The following is an 18013-nucleotide window of genomic DNA, read 5'->3' on the forward strand; positions in this document are numbered from 1 at the left end:
TGCAGTAATTTACATGACTCACATACGATGATGCACTAGATAACCATAGGTATGTTTTTAGGGAAAGCGGCTTAACTGTAGCTGTTCTGGCTTTGGGTCATATCCACAGGACAACGCCTGTACACGAGTCCTGCTAGTCATTCAATAGAGCACGCTTTATTCAATATTTTCACACACAAAAAAATATAATTGCGAATAAATATTTTATGTGATTTTAATAAGTTCTCGGGAAAATTTTAATGCGTAATATAAAATCTCCTTGTGCGTATGAACGTATAAACATCCTCGTAAGAACTGTTTTATAGTTTTGAAAATGAAAAAAAAGAGTGTAATTTCTAACGCTAACTTGGAGATGTATGGATGTACAATAGTGCAATAAATAGACGAGATTTGCACCCACCCACCTGCTGTCATCTAAATGTTATTTTCAAAGAATCAACCACCTTGCCAGTTTCACAATTCACTGTCAGCCATTTACAAAATTGAAATGTAAGTGTGTAAGTCTTTTATTAATAAACAATAATTTACTGTCAGATTTCAATTCTACTTAATCATTAATAACGAATTATTTTTGCTTATTTTTTAATAAATAATAAAACTTGAAAAAATAATTTATAATGTAATTGCTAAAGGTTTTAATTAACACATAAAAAAAATTGATAAATTTGACGCAGTATGCATTTCGTACTGAAAAAGTGTTGAACAACATTTTACAAACGTTTTTTTTTAATTCTAGGGAAAAAATATTGGTAAACAGATGCCATCATTAATTTCAGTAGAATAGTATTGAATTAAAAACTCATACAAATTTAAATATGAATCTTTTTACATTAAAATAAATTATTTATCTGTGTACATTAAAAAATATTGTAATTGAATATACATTTTTTTTACAGAAAAATTAAATTAATTATATTAAAAAAGGGAAGTGTGTCTTATAATTTTAGTGAATTTCGGTAAGCGTTGTATATTTACATTCGACTACAAAGGTTTTTTTAAAGTCACTTCCACTTTTGGAGGGGATAATTATTTTTAGTAAGAAGTAGATAGATCTTAAGACTAATTTACGAATCGTCTTTGAAATAGTTCCAGAAAACTGATAATTGTATTTTGATTTTGATTTTAAAATTTGATTTATTAAAACGGCAAATTTCCATGATTCTTTGTTTTTTGGGGTATATTTTTTTGTTTTGTTTGCTTTTTGTTTTGTTTTTGTTTTGTTTTTTTGTTTTTTTTTTGTTTTGTTTGTTTGTTTCTTGTAATCGTCGTGATAACATTTTTCACTGTATTTTTTTTTTCAAACGTAAATATGCATTTTTCATGTTAAAGATTAACTTTGGGCTTTTGTCTTTCAAGCACAAGCAACAAAATATTAACTAAAAATAATTATAAGCTCCTTTTAGTGCTTGTTAAGATAGCTGACAGATCAATTATCTTAATATGTAGTTTGCAAAAACAACAGCACTTACTTTTTCATGTCGAAAATGGTAATATATCCACAAATTAAGAAATTTCATTGAGTAGAAAATTATTTATAGTTAAAAGTAATTTTTAATGAAAATTAAAGGAAACTACATTTTCCTTAAATGTTAACACATTGAAGCTTGTGAATGCAGGGGACATACTTATTTCCCCTTTTCCACTTATCTGACGTACTGTTTTAGATAATAGCGATAGACTTTGTTTTTACTAAGACACAATAAGTTGTTCTACGCTATGAAATTTTTTGATATATTACTATTTTCGACATGACAATTAAGTACGGACGAAGACAAAAGGTTAGAAAGTCTACACTGTGTTAAATAAATGTCCCGTGGGTAAGATTAAAAAAAAGTTCATATATGAAGGGTAGGATGGATGGCATGTTTATAAAGAAGAGAAAAAGAATTGATATATTAGAATGTTTGCGTACAGTACACAGGTTTTGAAATCAGGGCCGTGTGTGTGTGTGTGTTAGAGAGTGTGTGTGTGAGAGAGATGGGTCTGTTGTAGTAGCCATGTTAGGTCTCGGGGAAACTTGTGGAACGCGAGGCCGGACGGCCAAGGAGATTGAAGACTAGAGGCAAGGTCGGCTTTAGGTAATTTGAGACCCTAGGCGAAGTGAATTTGGTGCCCAACCCCCCACCCCAAAAAAAATAAATAGAAAACTAAAAAACTAAATACCGAAAACATAAATGCAGGTAATTTTTAATAAATTGCGTAATTTTATATCTAACAAATAACTGAAATGTATACAAACCTTCAACAAAACTCAATTTTTAATGGCAGCCAAATCTCGAATAAATTGCTAATAACCCAGAGACTGGGCGATATCTCGTTCGATAGATACCATTGCCATTCTCAAATAGTTTGGGTTTTTTTTTTTTTTGGTTTTTTTTTTAATTAATTTCAACTTGGAAATCTTCTTTCCCCCGATGCAACAGTAATCGGAATTGTTAATGCTATACGAAGGGCTATAGCGACATTTGGAGCGATATAAGAACTTCTAAAAATAGTAACCTGCCACTGCGTGTCGATGAGTAATTTCTCTAGTGAATTCTACCTATACTCTAAGTATGAGTGTAAATATGCATTGATATTGCCGCCAAAAAGAAAGTCCGCACTTGTCATTTTTTTCAAAAACCGCAAATTTAAACTAAATTGATTGTAACTGTTTAAACAACCTATACCTCATTTGATTCGTCTTTTATTCCTCTATAATTTTACATGTTCATTTTTGACTTTTAATTGAAGTATCCTAGTCTTCATGTAAATTTTTAAAAAATAATTTCAAATCGAGCAAGCAAAAAGAAATGCCGCACAATGGACAATTGTTATTTAAATGTAACTTTTAAACATTAATGCAACACAAATATAACTGGAACACAATGAACTAGTAAATATTTAGTAGCATATTTTTGGCATTCTCTTGAATTAGTCTGTGGCAATACTCCAGTGAAAGGGCATCCCACTTCTTTTTAATGTTTGTCTAAAGTTCTTCCAGATTTGAAATTTTATCATTGCGTAGCTGTTGTTTTATGTAATGCCATACGTTTTCGATAGAGTTGAGGTGCGGAGATTGTGCAGGCCAATCCAAACAGAGAATATCATGCTCGTCAAGGAACCTCTTGACATTGTCAACTGTAAATGGGAGCATTATCCTTCATGAAGATAGGATTATCATTCAAATTCCGGCCAAAGTAGAGTAGAGAATGCTCAGCCAACATATTTATGTACTTGATCGAATTAATTCGACCTTACAAGCGAACTATAGGCCCTGAAGTATTGGTACTAATAACGCCCCACACCAAAACTGAACCTCTACTACTTTGCAGCGTTGAAACTGTACACCTGTGATTAAATTCTTCGTCCTTCCTTCGACGGACGTACTGCCTACCATAACTGCCTAGCTTATTGAACTTGCTTTCGTTACTAAAAATTATTTTCGACCAATATGAAGAGTAATGACCTTCATTGCATCTGATGAAGTCCAGTCGGCGCTTTCTGTTCTTTACAGGACTCATTAATTTGCGTCTTGGAACACAGCCTCGCAAATTAAATTCATTCAATGTGTTCTGAACTGTAAAATGGGAGCAATGTTTACCAAGATTACACTATTGTTGGATTTGTGGAGCCGTTATAAATCTGCTTCAGAGGCTACAGATCTTGATAGCATTGTCTTCTCTGTAAGAAGTAACTGTAGGACGACCAGATTTAGGGACATCACGAACACTGCCGGTGTTTTGGTGCTTTGTCACAGTCATTTGTACCGTTTTCTCATCACATTTCAATCTTCAGCCGATTTCTCGATTGGATAAACCAGAATAGTCGAGATCAATGAGCTCCTGCCGATCACTAAGAGAGACTCAAAATATATGGATTAAATGGTACGTTGTATAACCCAGGAACAACAAGTACAATTAGAGATGCAAAAAGGTGGGTATTTTAAGCTCGTTTTAAACTCGTTTTTCCGGAGTTTCTTTTTGCCTGCTCGATTTGAAGCTGATTTTTTCTTAAATTGACGTGAACTCTAGGATACTTCAATTAAAAGTCAAATATGAATAGGTAAAATTATAGAGGAATAAAAGGCGAATCAAATGAGGTATGTGTTGTTTAAACAATTACATTCAATTTGGCTTAAATGCGCGGATTTTGAAAAAAAAATGACGAGTGCGGACTTTCTTTTTGGAGGCACTGTATATTTTGGTTTATGCATAATTAACATTATCTACATACAATTTTTCTTATGATTCCTGTTCAAGGCCATGGGTGGATGCCTAGTTTGCCTATGCTTAAGGCCGACTCTGTTGGAGGGGTTGACCGAAATGTCGTGGAATGAGTGAGCTCGCTAGTGGTCTCCTGGCCAGAAAAAAGGAAGCTTAGTTGGCCTTGGCTGTCATCAACCTCGTAGAATCGTCAGCTCGCCTGAAAGATGGCCTCTGATTGGGCAAGCCAGAAAGGAAGCTAAATGCTTTCATTAATCAGCGCAGAGCTTAGTTTCTAAGCACAGATTCAACATGGTAAACCACAAGCTGTCGCCGTATCGTTGCTTCTGCTTCTGCTAACACGACAGCTACACTTTCACCTAAATCATTTTCATAATAAACACTTGATTTTATTTGCTACTGTAAAGATAAAAAAAATGATTGTATTTGCTACTGTAAAGATTTAAAAAAGCACATTATTATTTGCACAAAAGGAGGTAGAGAAACTTTTCATTAATTTATAATTTAATTTTTTTTAAAAATCGAAAAATATTTTTATTTAAACGTAAAAGAAAGTCTTGTAAAAAAATTAACTCTTAAAAAAGATAATATAAGTTTTGTTGCTCTGGCATCGATTGCAATGTGAAATGAAACTAATCGCAAACATTTTGCTGCCATTTTAAAACTAAAAACTTCAATATAATCGCAAAAATGGAGCTGAATTTCGTTTTATATTCTTTTGGCTTAGTTTTATTGTTCGTTGAATTTATAACAAACTAGCATGGAGATCCGACGTTGCCTGGGATTGCATGAGAATCAACGAATGATCCACACTTCCAATAGTTTTGTCATCGAAATCGCGAAATTGCCTATTTCCAATCAAATCGAATGGTTGCCTGCTCTAGTTGGGTATCCACCATGATGTACCGGGATGAAGCTTCACGTGTCTCCCCGTAGTCACTTAGTCCACAATACATTGCACTGTAGAGAACCTACTGTTGATTATATAAAATTATTCATATACAATGGCTTGAATTAAAGTTTAAAATGCAAAAGTCAAGTATCATGGTTCAGTTGTGCTCTAAACAGAAACATTCATTTTGAACGCGCCCCTGTTTTATCAAAGAACCTACAGTTGATCTTACATGTAGAACCCTTCTGCTTGTACGGTGACGAAACTTCTCAAATGCACTGGTCATTATATTAGGCTGTATAAAGGTGTTAAACTTGATCAAAATTGGATTTTTCCTTTAATCGGATTTTTTCGACTATTGATTTTTTTTTATACTTATCTGGGGCATTTCAATACAATCTGGGGCATTTCAATACAATCTGGGGCATTTCAATACAATCTGGGGCATTTCAATACCATCTGGGGCATTTGAATACCATCTGGGGCATTTAAATACAATCTGGGGCATTTAAATACAATCTGGGGAATTTCAATACAATCTGGGGCATTTCAATGCAAACCTACCTAAGAACACTCTAAGAAACATATAGGCAGGAGCTACTAGATAGATCTTATCCTGCCTTGACAGAGTTCAAAATAGACTTTGTAGCCTAGTGGGGGATGCCATTTTGTCTTCCCTGCAACCTCTTTCTCACAGAAGAGACGTGGCGAACTTGTCTCTGCGTTATCATTATTTTCATGGCAAGTTCTCGCCTGAGCTCCAATCTATGGTCCCATCTCGCCAAACTTTAACGAAAAACATTCGTCTAGCTGAAACCACTGTCAATAATTTCCCCCACTCTTTATCTGTGCCTAAACCTAAACGTAGATTCCATGAACAAAGCTTCTTAGAACTGCACGCCTGTGGAATTGTCTTCTATTTGCCTGCTTTCCAGCTGACTACAACTTCGTCATCTTCAAGTCCAACGTAAACAAATTCTTAATAGCCGTCCCTTAAGTAATCCAATTTAGCGAATTTCCACTACTAACGACTACTACGATATTGTCCCATTGACTACTGTACACTCATTAACCCTTATCAAGGCCCGGAGGTCACTGGAGGATAAGTGGTGACTCCGTTGTAAAAATAAAAAAGTACATTTATGTATATATATATGTATATATATACATGTATTTATGTATATATATATGTATATATATACATGTATTTATGTATATATATATGTATATATATACATGTATTTATGTATATATATATGTATATATATACATGTATTTATGTATATATATATGTATATATATACATGTATTTATGTATATATATATGTATATATATACATGTATTTATGTATATATATATGTATATATATACATGTATTTATGTATATATATATGTATATATATACATGTATTTATGTATATATATATGTATATATATACATGTATTTATGTATATATATATGTATATATATACATGTATTTATGTATATATATATGTATATATACATGTATTTATGTATATATATATGTATATATATACATGTATTTATGTATATATATATGTATATATATACATGTATTTATGTATATATATATGTATATATATACATGTATTTATGTATATATATATGTATATATATACATGTATTTATGTATATATATATGTATATATATACATGTATTTATGTATATATATATGTATATATATACATGTATTTATGCATATATATATGTATATATATACATGTATTTATGTATATATGGATATATATACATGTATTTATGTATATATATGTATATATATACATGTATTTATGTATATATATACATGTATTTATGTATATATATACATGTATTTATGTATATATATGTATATATATACATGTATTTATGTATATATATACATGTATTTATGTATATATATACATGTATTTATGTATATATGTATATATATACATGTATTTATGTATATATGTATATATATACATGTATTTATGTATATATATGTATATATATACATGTATTTATGTATATATATGTATATATATACATGTATTTATGTATATATATGTATATATATACATGTATTTATGTATATATATGTATATATATACATGTATTTATGTATATAGATATGTATATATATACATGTATTTATGTATATAGATATGTATATATATACATGTATTTATGTATATAGATATGTATATATATACATGTATTTATGTATATAGATATGTATATATATACATGTATTTATGTATATAGATATGTATATATATACATGTATTTATGTATATAGATATGTATATATATACATGTATTTATGTATATAGATATGTATATATATACATGTATTTATGTATATAGATATGTATATATATACATGTATTTATGTATATAGATATGTATATATACATGTATTTATGTATATAGATATGTATATATATACATGTATTTATGTATATAGATATGTATATATATACATGTATTTATGTATATAGATATGTATATATATACATGTATTTATGTATATATATATGTCTATATATACATGTATTTATGTATATATATATGTATATATATACATGTATTTATGTATATATATATGTATATATATACATGTATTTATGTATATATATATGTATATATATACATGTATTTATGTATATATATATGTATATATACATGTATTTATGTATATATATATGTATATATATACATGTATTTATGTATATATATGTATATATATATACATGTATTTATGTATATATATATGTATATATATACATGTATTTATGTATATATATGTATATATATACATGTATTTATGTATATATATGTATATATATACATGTATTTATGTATATATATATGTATATATATACATGTATTTATGTATATATATATGTATATATATACATGTATTTATGTATATATATATGTATATATATACGTGTATTTATGTATATATATATGTATATATATACATGTATTTATGTATATATATATGTATATATATACGTGTATTTATGTATATATATTTGTATATATATATATATACGTGTATTTATGTATATATATTTGTGTATATATATACGTGTATTTATGTATATATATATGTATATATATATACGTGTATTTATATATATATATATGTATATATATATACATGTATATATGTATATATATATGTATATATTTGTATATGTATATATATATGTATATCGCCATCGGTGCTGAGTTCTTCTTAGGCACCATATGTTTGGAACAGTTGTCCGCATATGGATATCAATTTGGTTGTAGTAGTGTGACCTTATTCTAGGCGGTATAAAATTAGCCAACCAGTTAGCCTATCCGCGCAGGCAACATATGTGTGATCTCCAATATAAAAAATATCCATGACGATTTGCTGGAATGGCCACTCTGGGGATCGTGTTAGAATGATAGGCTCCCTTGGTTGACTAGGTGCGATGGTTGAGCATACCATGCAATTCGCCCTAATACTGCGGATTGATGCATCCATCCCTGGCCAGTACACCGATTCGTTGGCACGTGCTTTCATGCCGACTACTCCTTGGTGTGCAGAATGCAGGCAGTGTAGGACCTTTTTTCGTTGTGTATTGGGTATGACGATCCTTCGATCCAACAATACTAGACCATTGTCAGTGCTAAGGCAGTGCTTCACCTCCCAATACTCACGGACTTCGGGCGCAGTGAGATTACGTGTTTTTGGGAAGCTTTGCTGTATTGTGTCTATTAATTTGTTATATTGTTGATCGCCACGACCTGCTGAACGAATTAGGTCTGGTGATATCATGGCTATATTACTGCTGTCTGCAAATGTTGCTATTAAGGCTGTTGACTCTGTTATGTTGCTTATGTTGTTTGACTCCAGTATATCCATTTGAGAAGGTTTTGTTGGAAATACATTGAGGCGGGCTTGCACCATCGCCACTGGGTGGCGGGAGACGGCATCAGGGCCTCTGTGCCACTTCCCGGGACAATGCTGTATGGTAAATCTATATCTCAGGGTCTTTTCCTTTAGTCTAAAGAGCCGGGGGTTTGGATCTTGCTCAGATCACGATCGCCAAATATCCCCTTCAGAGGTTCATGGTCTGTGACCACTATGATGTTTGGAGAACCCATGACGAACATACGGCATTTCTCCAATGCCCATGCTATTGCTGCTGCCTCACCCTCTATTGGTGCGTATCTGCGTTCAGCATCCGTGCAAAATCTGCTGCCGGCATATATCAGATGCCAACCGTCGGAACAGCATATTGGGGCTTTTTCAATGGTACATTGGCAATGTTTTTGTAGGAGTAGGAAGCCCATTCCTTCTTTGCTCCAATCTGGAGCAAGGCAAGTTGCTCTGTCTTTGTCAAATGTTGCTACCCCCTTCTGGACTAGGTGAATTATAACTCGCTTGGAATCTTTGAATGCGTCTTCAAGGTTTTGATTCCAAGCAAATTTGGAGTTTTGTTTGACGAGGTCCCGAAAAAGCACCATAACTGGACCCAGTGAATATGCCCAGGCTACTTGGTTGACAAGCCCAAACCATGGTCTGGCGTCAGTAATTGTCCTTGGAACTGGAAAATCCTGTATCGCTTGTATCATGGACTCAGAAGGGGTCACTCCTGAAGTTATCTGGAGGCCTCCAAATTGTACGACATCCTGACAGAATTGGAATTTGTCGGTGTTGAGCACAATTCCATTCTTAGCACATTGGGGCAGGAAATCGAAGGTATGATAAAAGGCTCCCTCAATGCTAGAGTCATATAGCAGGGTATCGTCTACTATCTTCACCTTGCGTGGGATATCTTTTATTATCTCATCGTATCTGCGAGTGTAAGCATCCCCAGATGCGACATATCCTTGAGGCATCCTAAGATACATGTATCTTCCCCACTCAGTTATGAAGGTGGTTAATGGTTGAGATTCTTCGTCTAAGAGAATCGAGTGGTATCCATCAACAGCGTCTAGGACTGTTTTCTTTGCTTTAGGTGGCACTTGCAGTGCCAACTGGAATGGCGACCAAGTATGGTGGGTTTCTCGCTTGCATTGAGAGTTAAGGTGTTGGTAATCTATTGTTCTCCGTGGATTACCGTTCTTTTTGACAGTTATTACCATAGTACTGCACCAATCAGTAGGCATACCCACGGGTACTGGAGCTATGATACCTTTTTCTATATCCTTCCAAAGGGCTTGTCTTACTGGTTCCTTAAAGTGGAAGGGTACAGGAATTGGGTTATGCCTGGTTTTAGGGATTGCTCCCTCTTTGAGGTGAATGTGGGCAGCTGGGCCGGACATGGCTGGAAATATCCCATCTTTGTTGAATGTCGTTTTGGCAAACTTTTCTAGGAGCCAGCTCTTAAGTTTGCCGATGTTATCTTCTGTTGATCTACACACTTTTTAGACTCGGTGTCTACCTCTTCATGTTCGTCTGCTAAAGGGTTTGGAAAATGTTTGTGCAATATTCCCACATCGATGCAGGCTGCTCTGCTGAGATAAAGCCGTTGTATGCCCTTGCATATGTAGAGGGCTTGTTTAGTTGTTTTCCCTCTGACCACAAACTCAACTGGTAGCCAACCCTGACACATGAGTGTGAAACCTCCAACTGTTCGTATGATCTTTCTTGATTGGACAAGACTAATCTCTGTGAGGCCCATTTTGATTATATGCTTTGGTCCCCCAAGACAAATGGCGGTACCACTGTCGGGAAAAACCTTTAGCGTTGTACTACGACTCCTAGGGGTATTGACAGCTTGTCTGGGATCTGGTTTTGGTGAGAATGGGATTACTGATGCATTTATTTCTGTTAACATATCACCTTCTGTAGTCATAATGGTGCCCCTCATTTGATCGAATGTGATATGGGCCATGAGTGTATTCATGGGAGCTTCTTGGTCTTCAAAACTTTTTATCACTGCCGGGCGATATTTCTTTGCCCGGCACACTGCTGAGAAATGGTTAAGTTTCCCACAAGTGTTGCACATTTGATTCCATGCCGGACATGTTAAATGGCGGGCACTTGTCCTTGGAGTACCGTGTTGGTGACTACCGCAATCTATGCAGGTTTGACGGGGTTCTTTATCAGCAATGTTATCGTTGTGAGTAGCAGTAGAGCTAGTGCGAATATTGACTCTGCTAGTCCGTACAGCACTGTTTTTTTTTTTGTCTGCGATATATTGACATCCGGACTGTAGCTATGTCTGAGGTATCAGTCATTGCGGTTTGGTCCCGTAGTGCAGACTCAAATGCCTCAGCATGACAAATATTTTGGTTGAGAGTTCTTAGCAACCCGGCTTTTGCCAGTAGATCGGTCTGAAGCGTATCATTCGATATCCCTTTGATAAATTGGTCCTTGATGTAAATGTCGGGCAGGTCGTGATCGCAGTTGGGGCATGAGAAATTACAGTGTATGGCCGTGGACCTAAGACGAACAAGGTATTGTTGGATGGGTTCATCTTCATGCTGTGATATAGATGCAAATGTCATCCGATGGACCATGGGATTTGATTTTTGAGTTACCAATGCTTCTGTCATCTCTAGCAGCTTGTCTGGGTTGGTGGTGAAGAACTTAGGGTACGTATTTATGATTGCGTTTTGGACGGATTCATCAGCGCAACTGTATAACTGGATATTGGCCTGAGAAGTTGGCATGTCCGTTATTCTGGTGAATACTTCCCAATCAATCCGAAATTTTCTGAATTGTTGAGGGGTCATTTCGAGATGAAGTTGGGGAGGCCTGGCAGCTGGTGCCTTAGCATAGGTGGTCTGGGTAGCGGGCTCCTTGGCTTGTCGAAGGATAGACAGAGCTTCTCCCATTGTTGTGATTCCCAATTCTCTTAGCATGGCTCGATCCATTACTTGAAGGTTTTCTTTCCTCAGTTTTTTCTTCACAAAAGTTGCAGCGTAGCTCTTGGCGGAATCGGCAGCAATGCCTGCTTTGAGGAAATAGTCTTCCCAATCTTCTGTCTCGAATCCTGTTCGTAGCGCCATATTGGATTGTGTAGTGGACTTTCGGCCAGCGTTAAAGTTGTGGATAACTTGGCAAAGACTAAAGTTACCTCTCATGAAAGAGGAGAACTATTTATGGCACAATGGGAGATTCCATTGTGCACACATGGACCAGTCTATTCTTTGGATTATGATTGGCTGAATCACCTGATTGGATATGCTTGTACATAAATACATGCCCTCAGTCCAGCTCAATCTGATGTCAGTCTTGTGCATAAGCTGGACCCTTGGTAAGTGTTGCTGCTGCTGCTATTATTATTATTATTATTATTATTATTATTGTTGTTGTTGTGTGTTATTGACTACTACAGTTCTTTTGGTTATTCTACAATATATATATTATATATATATTATATATAAATATTATATATATATATTATATATAAATATTTTATATATATATATATAAATATTATATATATATATATATATAAATATTATATATATATATTATATATAAACATTATATATACATATTATATATATATTATATATAAATATTATATATACATATTATATATATTATATATATTATATATACATATTATATATGTATTATATTATATATATATATTATATATAATATATATATAAATACTTCGCTTATCAAAATCTGTTTTCAGACGAACAAAAAACTAGTGTTTTCCACATTCTCTTTATTTAAAGAAGTCAATTTATTTATTTATTATCCCTAGAAATCGTAAAATTTGATTTTCTTCAAAAAAAAAAAGTACTTCATTGATAAAATATTCGATGGTTTGCATGTACTGCCCTTGTTGACCCATATTTCCGCCACGGGTCGTTAGTGGCGTTATCTCTCAAACAAGATGGCGCGTGCCAAATCTTCGATTAAACCTCCGATAATATTTGATTTTCTTAAATAAATAAAAACTACTTGATCGATTTACGTAATTTTTGGAATATGACATCTTCATGCAGTGACAAGTACGTACATTATAAAGATGTTTTTCAGATTTTATTTGTATAAAAGATTTGTTTTGCCCATTTATAGACTTGCACCATATATTATATATGTATATATATATGTATGTATATATGTATGTATATATGTATGTATATATGTATGTATATATATATATATATATATATATATATATATATATATATATATATATATATATATAGCTAGGCATTTGAACAACATCAAAATATTGTAAATTCATTACCCGCAGCAGCAGCCGAATAGTTAGAAGCGCCGATTGTCGTGTGGGCAATCGAGTTTCGATCCTAGGTTGAGGTAGTCTAGCCGCACTGATGAGCTGTGATACAGGGAAACCGTAATGTACTTGGATCACATACACACACACACACACATATATATATAGATTTAAATAATTCATTAAATAAAAAGTTATTTTGATATTTTTTCAATTTTCTTAGGTGTTTTAAAATTCGTACGAAATTCAAAGCACATCCATTATTTTGTCCAACGTGTGTGTGTGTGTGTGTGTGTGTGTGTGTGTGTGTGTGTGTGTGTGTGTGTGTGTGTGTGTGTGTGTGTGTGTGTGTGACCTTTTAGGTTTAAGTGAATCTCGTATACCTACTTTACTACTTTTCAGTAATTTCGTAAAAACAAAAAAAAAGATAATTCATGTTGGATCTTTCTTTTTTTTTTTTTTTTCGTGCTTATGTTTCGTAAACACGTGCAACATAAAATAGGCACGTTGGCAAGTAAAGTTAGCCTCTTTAAGTAGGCCATGCGATAAAGCACCGTTACCGAAAGCAGACGCGCTCTTTTACAAGAGAGTAGAAGCACGGTAGCCACTGTAGAAGCCAACGTGTCCAGTCTTACTTCTCTTCGCACAGCCGTAAGTCCCTTAATTTATTTTAACAAATTGTTCCCTTTTTTCCGAAAAGTGTTCTGCTTCTTTTAAAATACTTCTATAAGAATCATGGAAAATCGTTTGGTTCTTTTTTTAGAAATTGTTATGTAAGAGGCACGTACTTTTAATGGAATAACATGTTGTTGTTGTTGTTGTTGTCAGAACATCATTGGCTTTTATATGTAAACAACGCACTTTTACGTTTCTGGATTTTTGAGAAGAGGATTGTTTGTATTATTTGAATTCTTCGGACTACTGTTATCATTTTAAGTGTTATTTCCATAATGTTTCGGACGATGTAACATCATAAAATATCCTCTGAAGATCCCGTGATGTAGTGAATAAATCCCTTGATAAAATTCAGTTGTAAGCTACACTCTTCTGGAGGATGAAGGTTCAATTCTCAGCGCAGGCGACATTCAAAATAGAGTTTTTTTTTTTTTTTTTTTTTTATTATTACATTTTCACCCCAAACAAGGCAAATTGCCACTTTGGTGTAGGGGGCTACTATCAGGGGCAACAACTACTGGGGTACTATGTAGGGATTTGGGCAGCAAGGTGTCGGTTCACGTTACACTTGAACTTCTGCACGTCAGTACTGTTGAGGAAGCAGGGACCTGGAATGGAATTCCAGAGTCTTGCGGTTCTGGGGAAGAAACTATTGGAGTAAAAGGATCTTTTACATCTAGGGACCTCAACAGTGTGGGGGTGGGATCTAGTAGCCTGTCGGGTTTGTCGAGGGTGCTCGCGTCGTGGGGGCACAAGTGATTGCAGTTCGTCAGAGCATTCACCACTAAAATACTTGTAGAAAAGGCAGAGGGATGCAACATTTCGTCGATGGGACAGAGGCTGAAGCTTAGATGCCAGTTCAGGGCCTATCAGGTTTGCGACTCTCTTTTGAACCTTGTCAAGGAGCGAGAGACTAGTAGCAGATGCACCAGCCCAGATGTGGCAGCAATACTCCATACATGGGCGAATGGTGGCCTTATAGAGGTACAGGATACTTTCGGGTGTTAGTAGTTTTCTAGCACGGTAGAGAGAGCCTACCTTTCTTGCAGCGGCCCTGGCAATGCCTTCAATGTAATTGTTCCAACTCATGTTTCCTGTGAACGTTAGGCCAAGGAGTTTGAAAGATGGACTCTCAGATAAAGAGTCGTTGGCCATTGCTATGGGTGGTAGAGAGGGTTTCTTGTAATTATTGAATGAAACTAGTTTAGTCTTGGCAGCATTGAACGCGACCAACCACTTTTGTCCCCATTCCACTACAGAGTTGCGAATTACGAGGTGCTACCTCACCCTAAATCCTCACCTCGTGGATTAAAGCATTCCGGTCGATAAACATTTGTATCCCCTCGACAACAATACCCTCGAAAAACCTGGCAAGCAGCAAAATCGCACCTCTACACTGTAAAGATCACTAGATGCCGTAAAGCCTTCCGCTCGAATAGTTTTTCCCCTCGGACTGCTGCACTTTTCAATTCCCTCTCGGGCCCTCGTTTTCCTGACTGCAATGACATGAAGAAATTCAAGTTTAATGTGAAAAAACAACTCGCTGCCCAACTCCCTAAATAGTATTCCTGAAAATCTGATCCCAAATAGTAGCCCTCGCGACTAAATGGCTCTGTGCCTTGCTTGAGATGAAATGACAAAAAAATCTGTTCAACAAGATAACACCTGAAGAAGGTCGGGGGTCTCATCGATCGAAATATGAGAACAGTAGTCCGAAAAATACAAATAATAATCTAATAAATTCAGAAGCATGATAAAAATATGCTGTTCGCGTTAGTTGGATTCTTCGGACTACTGTTCTCATCTTGAGTGTTATTTTCACAACGTTTCAGTCGATGTAACCTTCGACCTTCTTCATGTGTGTCTTATCGAACTCTGGTATCTGTACGGAATTTCGAACGGAACTTTTTTTATTTAATCCATGCTCTCTTTCCGTCAGTCGGGTAGAAGTCCTAAGTAATTCGCAATTGCATTCTAAGTATCAACCGCACTGGATATTGAACCCTCAACCTCCAGAAGAGTGTCAGTTATGTATATTGTAGCTGAATTTGACCTAGTACTTTATCCATTACACCACGGGTCCTTGCGGACAATTCTAATGTGAATGTTGGAAGCCTAAAACTTATTCTTGTTGAATTTAGGAAAACTCGTCTCCGGAAAACTCGACCCGCGGAAAACTCGTCTCCTTTTACTAGCTAGGAAAACTGGTCCCTTATTGAATAAATATCGATTGAAAACACATTTTATGACCGTTCTTGAAGAAGATATTGTCTTTAAAAGAGAATACACATCCCATAATATTTTTACTTGTTTACTGTTGTTTTAAAAAAATTAATTAATTTTTCTAAGTTTTCGTTTTCTACCTAACTTTGAAAGTTTTTGGTCCTTCAACTTATTTTAAAAAGATTATTTAGTTAAAAAATTTAAAAAAAAAAAAAAAAGTAATGTCGAGTGTTACTTACGAACAAAAAATGTCCGACATAAGAGGATCACGTCTTAGGAGTATAATTGCTCAAAAATAGAAAATTAAAGAAAATATTAAGGTAGATATAGTTTTAAAACGAGAGCCCCCCCCCCAAAAAAAAAAGAAAAGAAATTTGTATATTTTTAGGTAATAATGCACATCCAATAATATTTTTAAAAATATTTTTACATGTTTATTATTTTAAAAAAATTAAATTGATTTTTCTAAGTTTTCGTTTTCTATCTAGCTTTGTAAGTTTTTGGTGTTTAAACTTATTTTAAAGAGTTTATTTAGTTAAAAAGAAATAACAAGTAATGTCGCACTCGACATTACTTAGTAAATATTTTTTAGCAAAAAATGTCCGAAAATTAAAGAAAATACTGAGGTAGATATAGTTTTAAAAAGAGCCCCCCACCTCCAAAAGAAAATAAATTTGTATATTTTTAAGTACTGCACAAGTGCCCTCGAAATGACTTTTAAACGATACCCTCTCCTCTCCATGTTAAGAATGGCTTTCGAAATAACATTATTATTTCAGCGTGGTACCAAAATTACATAAGACCGTATTTTCTTTTTTGTTGTTTTGTAATAACACAAGAATTATTTAAACTGAATTATTTTTTCTAAATAAAATAATTGCTTTCTTTGATAATACGTGTTTTCTTTCTTTATTTTTGTTTCGTAATGACACAAAAAGTGTTAAAACTAGAGTATTTTTTTAATAAATATTTGGTTTCGTTTTTCGTATCTTGACTCCGTGATCAAGTTTATTTTTTTAAGCAAGAGTTAAAAATAATTTTTAAAAATATTATCGGGGTGCATAGTCTCTTTTAAAAACAATATCTCCTTCAAGAACGGTAATAATGTGTTTTCAATCGATATTTATTCAATAAGGGACCAGTTTTCCTACCTAGCAAAAAACGGGGGGGGGCTGGGTACGAGTTTTCCGGGTACGGGTTTTCCGGAGACGGGTTTTCCCGGGACGAGTTTTCCGGGCACCATTCTTGTTATATTAGTGTTTGGACGATTAGTCGGGTATCCGAGAAATCGAAACTTTGGGGAGTATTGGAATCAGAAAAATTGTACCTATTTTCCAATACCAAAAACGATTCTTTGAATTATCTTTTTATATTTTAAACTAGGAGTAAATCAATAGATTACTCCTAAAATCAATTACATTTGAGAAAATATATGCACATTTAATGTTTGTTTTTGTTTTTAATGGGGGGGTCAATTGGGAAAACATAACGACTCTATAGTTAAATATGTAGAGATTTATAAAGAATCGGAGTCGGGAATTTAGTGCGGAATCGGTAATTGTATCGGAATGGGGGAAAATATTGGAATCGTTCCATTTTTAATATATATATATATATATATATATATATATATATATATATATATATATATATATATATATATATATATATATATATATAGTAAGATTTATAGTTAAATTCTATGGAGTAAAAATATAGAAGTAAAAAAAATTGTTTGAAACGAGAAATACAAGATATTTAAAGTTATTTCCTTAATTAAACGTTGTTCGGAGATAGATAGATAGATAGATAGATAG

The 18013-nt window shown here is 33.8% G+C and overlaps 1 protein-coding gene across 3 annotated transcripts in view; it reads left to right on the forward strand.

Annotated features, from left to right (window-relative positions):
* Positions 1-352: 352 nt before the first annotated feature.
* The window catches only part of LOC145254378 (D-aspartate oxidase-like), a 117757-nt gene continuing 100096 nt past the window's right edge, over positions 353-18013 (forward strand). The window contains exon 1 of one of the 3 annotated variants that reach the window (XM_080113020.1): positions 353-489. The gene's annotated coding sequence lies outside the window, so the exon portion shown is untranslated. Of the gene's footprint in view, positions 490-13778; positions 13950-18013 lie in introns of those variants that run through there. The other 2 variants (XM_080113021.1, XM_080113022.1) reach the window with 2 other exon arrangements.

Source organism: Euprymna scolopes, chromosome 3 (assembly GCF_053919585.1).
Source record: "Euprymna scolopes isolate OS-2025 chromosome 3, ASM5391958v1, whole genome shotgun sequence".
Lineage (NCBI taxonomy): Eukaryota > Metazoa > Mollusca > Cephalopoda > Sepiida > Sepiolidae > Euprymna > Euprymna scolopes.